Source organism: Microtus pennsylvanicus, chromosome 8, assembly GCF_037038515.1.
Source record: "Microtus pennsylvanicus isolate mMicPen1 chromosome 8, mMicPen1.hap1, whole genome shotgun sequence".
NCBI classification, from domain to species: Eukaryota; Metazoa; Chordata; class Mammalia; order Rodentia; family Cricetidae; genus Microtus; species Microtus pennsylvanicus.
The window spans coordinates 56,365,746-56,372,023 of record NC_134586.1 but is presented as its reverse complement, the minus strand read 5'-3'; the positions used below and the strand labels follow the sequence as shown (position 1 = coordinate 56,372,023).

General features: G+C 42.8%; 1 pseudogene; it reads left to right on the top strand.

The window, feature by feature from the left end:
• Positions 1–653: 653 nt before the first annotated feature.
• LOC142855327 (vomeronasal type-1 receptor 47-like) lies at positions 654–2,209 on the top strand (annotated as a pseudogene).
• The last annotated feature ends 4,069 nt before the right edge of the window (positions 2,210–6,278 follow it).

Below are 6,278 nucleotides of genomic sequence, written 5' to 3'. Positions count from 1 at the left end.
GAGATGAGGGGTCTCTTGCTTTTCCCCCACAAGGTTTACTCTGTGCTTCTTGACCACATAAGATGAGTCAGAACAGAAAGCTGTACACTTACACTAACTTTAGATACACTGTCTTCTCTGAGATAAGCATTGGAATCTCAGGCAACAGTGTCCTTCTCCTCTTCCACGTCCTCACACTCAGTAGTGAGCACAAGCCCAGACTCACTGACTTGCCCATTGGCTTCTTGGCTGTAATCCACCTTCTGATGCTGCTGGTTGCGAGCATCATAGCTACTGATATTTTCATGTTTCATCATGGATGGGACGACATCACATGTAAATCTCTTCTCTTCTTATACAGATTTTTGAGGGGTCTCTCTGTTTGTGGCACCTGCTTGCTGAGTGTGCTCCAGGCCATCACTCTCAGCCCCAGAAACTCCTGTTTAGCAAAGTTCAAAAGAAAATTATCCCCATGTCACAACTTGTGGTCCTTGTTTGCCCTTTGTTCCTTCTATTCATCATTTTCCACTTACCTTTTCATATCCATGGTTAAGACTCCTAATGTGACCTCAGAACACCTACTGTATGTTACTGAATCCTGCTCTCTTGTACATTTCAGTTTTCCAATGAAATACATAATGTTCTCATTGATCTTCTTCAGGGAAGTTGTCGTTATGGGTATCATGTTCCTCTCCAGCGGGTACATGCTGATACTCCTGTGCAGGCACAAGAAGCAGATCCAGCATCTGCACATCACAAACTTTTCTCCAAAAGCATCACCAGAGCAAAGGGCCTCACGGACCATCCTGCTGCTCTTGTGCTTCTTTGTGCTCATGTGTATCTTGGATAGCATTATGATATTTTCAAACCATATGTTCAAAGATGATCCAATATACTACTTTATCCTTCTGCATGTGAGCCATAGCTATGCCTCAGTCAGTCCTTTTGTGTTCATCAGCACTGAAAAGGATATCATTGGCCTTTTCTTGTCCATGTGTGAGAGGACAGTGACCAGAGTGTAATATCGCAGCTTACACAAAGCACTGGGTATTGACCATGTATAAGCATCTATAACAACAGGATATAGAGATAGCAGGATCCTCGGGTTCTGGTACTCAATAGGCTGGATGAGAGAATTTGTCTAGATGGATAAGAAAGATAGGGAAAGAGAAGAACACCTGCAGTATGAATTCTAATTGGTATTAATAATAAAATCCAGAGGCACATATAGGTGTTAATGCTGAAGACCAGAGAAGCATGGTGCCAGTCATTAGAGAGCTCTTTTACCTCTACCAGTACTCAAACTGAAGGGTGATCCTGCCCTCAGACTGCATCCCCAGACTGCCTCTGCCTTCACTAAACCTCAGACTTTACTACAGAGGCAAGCATAATCAAAATTCTTTGTAAAGTATTTATACTTGAGTCAACTAATATGTCATCCAAGTAATTGGTGACCTGCCTATTGATCTCTTGGCCCTAATGCACATATTATTGCTTCTGATCACTGTAGTCGTAGCCATAGACATTTTTATTTCCTGCAGGGACAGGAACATTATATGTCAATTCCTTGTTTACTTGTACAGAATTTCAGGGTCTTGCTCTGTGTACCACCAGCCTGTTGAGTGTCCTCCAGGCTATCATCCTCAGTCCCAGAAGCTCCTGTTTAGCAAAGGTCAAGCACAAATCTTTCTTTCACATCTCTTTGCTCTTCTACCCATGAGTGTCTCTTATAGGTCCATTGGCAATCACCTCTTAGCATCTAATACGACCACATACATTTTGACCTTGGGTAACTATATGTATGATACCAAATTCTAGTATCTTTACCAATGAGTTACGTCATGCGAAGTAAATTTTCCACATTGCTGGCCCTCAGGGAAGCCTTTCTTATTAATCTTATGGCCCTCTCCAGCGGGTACATGCTGACTCTCCTGTGCAGGCACAAGAAGCTGTCCCGGCGTCTTCACAGCACCAGCCTCTCTCCAACAGCATCTCCAGAGCCAAGGGCCACCTGGACCATCCTGCTGCTCCTGAGTGTCTTTGTGTTGATGTCCATTCTGGACAGCATCGTCTTCTCATCAAGAGCTATGTTCCTGGATGATCCAACATTTTACTGTATCCAACTCTTTGTCATCCATAGCTATGCACTGTCTGTCCTTTGGTGTTTATGAGCACTGAAAAACATAGATCATTTTTCATGTCCTTGTATGAGAGGCTGATAAATGTCTAAATATTCAATGTTTGCTATTATTTTATGAAGAGCCAATGTGATGGCATTAGAGCTGTCAATGATGGCATACTACCTCTGTGGTTTGGTGTACAGGAAAATATAAAGTTGTGTATTTTCTATTATAATTATTTACTTTACGCTATGTGGTGGCAAATATGTAACAGGAAATTAAACCACATGCCCTTGGAGATGTGGTAAGATGTATATCTTATATCATACATGTAATATACATGATATATAACATTGCTTTGTATCTATCTATCTTTCTCTATATATGAATTTATATATACATAACAATGAGTCTTTAAGTGAGTCCTGTGAGAAGGCTCTTATATATCATGACCAGGGATATCCCATACTACTTTTAAGTATGTGACCACTATTGTGGGATAATGCTTTTGCACACTGTATGGATCCATCACTTGTATTTGTTTAATAAAATGTTGATTGGTCAGTAGCCAGGCAGGAAGTATAGGCAGGGATACCAGACTAGAGAATTCTGGGAAGAGGAACAGAGATACATTCACCAGCCAGATGTAGTAGAAACAAGATGAGAATGCCTGAGTGAGAGAAAGTACCAAGCCAAATGGCTAAAGATAGATAAGAATTATGGTTCAATTTAAGTTGTAAGAGCTAGAGAAAAATAAGCCTGATCTATTAGACAAAACAATTGATAATTAATATAAGACTCTGTATGTCTTTGGGACTGAATGACTGTGGCACTTTCTGGGAAAGAAATTTATCTCTGTAGAGAACTTCTATTAGGTCTCAATATTTCAACTTCCTCTGTTATATCTATTTAACATATCTTGTCATAAATAGTCATTGTTCCAAAAGAAAAGAAATTACACACATAATTACAACCAAACTTCAGCTTGGGTGTCTCTTCCTTTGCTTTTTTTCTGCCATATTGGAACATAGACAAACCATGAAGTTGCTACACAAAGTAAGATAAGTCTGTGAGAGAAAAACAAATATTATGTAAATTGACCGAGAGAGGGTGGAACACACAGTATTTAAATTCAGAGTGACAAAATATCATGTCATTTTGGAGGTTCAAGAAAGCTTAAATGAGATCACATTTCAGGACAGCCAAGCTTAGGCAGCGAAGAAAACCATCAAACCCAGAAAGATGGCGAAGATGTGATTGAACAAAGGGGCCATGTTCCAGCTCCAGCAAGCAACAGAACTTGGCAGCCTCATTCAAGTGGTTCTGGCTTCAGAGTCAAAGACACAAGAAAGGGGTTATGGAATCTCCCTCTACAACTAGGGAAATTTTGAGGCAAAGGTATATGTCAGGGGTGTCCATGAATGGAGGCCTAGAGAGGCCATTGTGTGCAGTTGCAAAGATGAAAGCTAAATTGACTTGGAGACTCAAAATATTGGAGATGCCAGAGTCATGGGTTACCTGACAGGGAAGCTGCTAACGGAGTGGAACCAGCTCAAGGGAAGGAAGCTGTTGTAGTCAACAAAGCTGAAAGGAGTTGAAGGTCTGAGAGCACTTTGACTTTTGACTTGCATGGAGATGCAGAGTTTGGAGTTTGCCCAGAGGGTTTTTGGTCTTGCTTTGGTCCAGTGTTTCCTCACTATGCTTTCTTCAATGTTTTGGAATGGTAATATATATCCTGTGCCATTATATGTTGGAAGCATGTGATGAAAGCTTTTTGATTTTACAGGGGATTAGAGTTGAAAGATTTCATACATCTCAGAAGAGATTTTGGACTTTGGACTTTTAAACAAGTCTGAGACTTTTCTAGACTATGGGAATTACTGAAGTTAGACTGAATGCACTTTGTATTATGATATGGCTTTAAGCCTATGGAGTCCAGGGAACGGAATGTGGTGGTTTGAATAAAAATGGTTCCCAGATGCCCATAGTGAACAACCCTGTTTAGGAGGTGTGTTATTGTTGGAGGAAGTATGTCGCTGGGGGCAGGCTTTGAGGTCTCAGATGCTCAAGCCAGGTCTAGTCTTTCAGTCTCTTCTTGCTTCCTGAGGATTAAGATATACAACTCTCAGTACCTTCTCAAGAGAGAGGCCCAGACCCCCACAGATTCACTGAGTCGGTAGCCCTATAACAACCCGAGCAGCCTGGTTCTGGGTTCAGAGTCATGGAAAGAAACACAACCTGAAAACGGGACTAGAACCAGGGGACGAAACACTTTGTCCCTGAACCTAGAGTCAGAGAAAAACCCCAGAACCCTGAAACTAGTACCAAAACAACACGCCAAGTTCCTAGATTAAAAGCATACTAAAAATATTTGCCTTGGCCCCATGATTACAGTTAAAAAGATAAAAAGAACCTGAAGAAGAAACACAGTTTGGCCCCAGAAACGAAGCCATTTCTCCCCCTAACTTGAAATCAGCCAGTCCCTAAACAGGGAAAATGGACCAATCAGAGCCTCAGATGGTCAAAGGCAGTTGGAAATTCCCCTCAGGCCTGGAAAGCCCCTTTACCTCATCAGAGGGCAGACAATCCCAAGCCCGGAATTCTAGAATTCTCCCTCATGCCACTAGGGGGCAGCCAATCACAATAAAGTCCATTTTTCCCTGCTCTGGGTCTCTCTCTATGGTGTTCCAGTTGCTGCTGTTGGCTTCACTGTGGCTGTTGCTGCTACCGCTATAGCTGCTGCTGCTGCTGCTGCTGCTGCTGCTGCTGCTACTTTGGACAGGCAGAGGGAGCCAAGTTAACTCATGAATAAGGACTCTTTGTTTTTGCACCTGAGTCGGCCTCCTGGTAGTGATCAGTTCTGGAATTCAGGCATAGCTTTTGCTGTGTTGTGTGGGAACCCAAACACCTACTACGACCACCCTCCACTGAGTCTCAAAGGCACAAATTAAACAGGTACCTTCCTCTTTTTTCTTCTTTTAGCCCAGGCTACTTAAGCAGGTTGCTCCTGCTGGCTGATCTTTATCCTCAGGACATAACCAGATGCTGCAAATCTCTGGCTCCATAGCTAGGGGCTCTTAACCGTGTAAGAGTAACTGGTCAAAAGTCTGGTTAGAAATCTTTTGGATCTGTTGTTGAAGACATCTAGGCAAGATGTTTATGAGACAGGATGCAATTCGTAAGACTAAGAAAAATTAGGAAGAGAGGGGTTAAGAAAGGTAGAATCCAATTTTGTATCTGACTCTTAGTGATCCACTGGCTAGAGGTATCAAGCTGTTTCTGGTTTTGAAGATCATTTGGAGTTGGTGGATCTTGTTTTTCACTGCTGTAAGAACCTTTGAGGAGCTTTGGATTACTTTTACTGTGTCTACACCACAGGGTCTAGAGAGTGGGATGGGCATTCTCAGTTTTTGAGCATGTTTGGTGGATGGGCGACCGTGAGAAATGCTGTAGGAAAGCTTACCACTGACACCCATTTTCCATCTGGGGTACCATGGGTTCCTAGTTAGGATGAAAAAGATCCCGTTCTTCTTAAAGACAGAGTGTTTTCCTGAGTGGGCATGATGTTTCCCAGCAGTTCCCAGACCCTACCATGTGAGTGGCCTGGTTGAACTACTGAGTATGTATTTCCTTGTAGTGATGAGGCAAGCAGGCCTGCTTTTCATCCCACCCGGCTGCTGCATGGTTAGCTTTACACCCGAAATAACAACACACAAACCGTATTCATTTAAACACTGCCTGGCCCATTATATCTAGCCTCTTCTTGGCTATCTCTCATATCTTGCTTTAACCCATATCTAGTAATCTGTGTATCACCACGAGGAGGTGGCTTACTGGGAAGATTCTAACCTATATCCATCCCGGAGAGGAGAGCTATGGCGCCTGCCTCACTGCCTTCTTCCTCCCAGCATTCTATTCTGTCTTCCCCGCCTACCAATGTTCTGACCTATCAGGCCAAGCAGTTTTCTTTATTGATTAACCAATGTGAGTAACACATAGACAGATGACCCTCCTCCATCATTTCCTGAACTTCAAATTCCCATACATAGAGTCTGTAGTGATGGGGGTGAGTAGGGAGAAGGGGAAGAGGTAGGGCCTGACACAGTAGGGCAGGACTTGAGTCTTGATGGGCATGTGAAGCCTCATTCTTCTGGGATGAGTGGCAGACTGGTAGTCTCT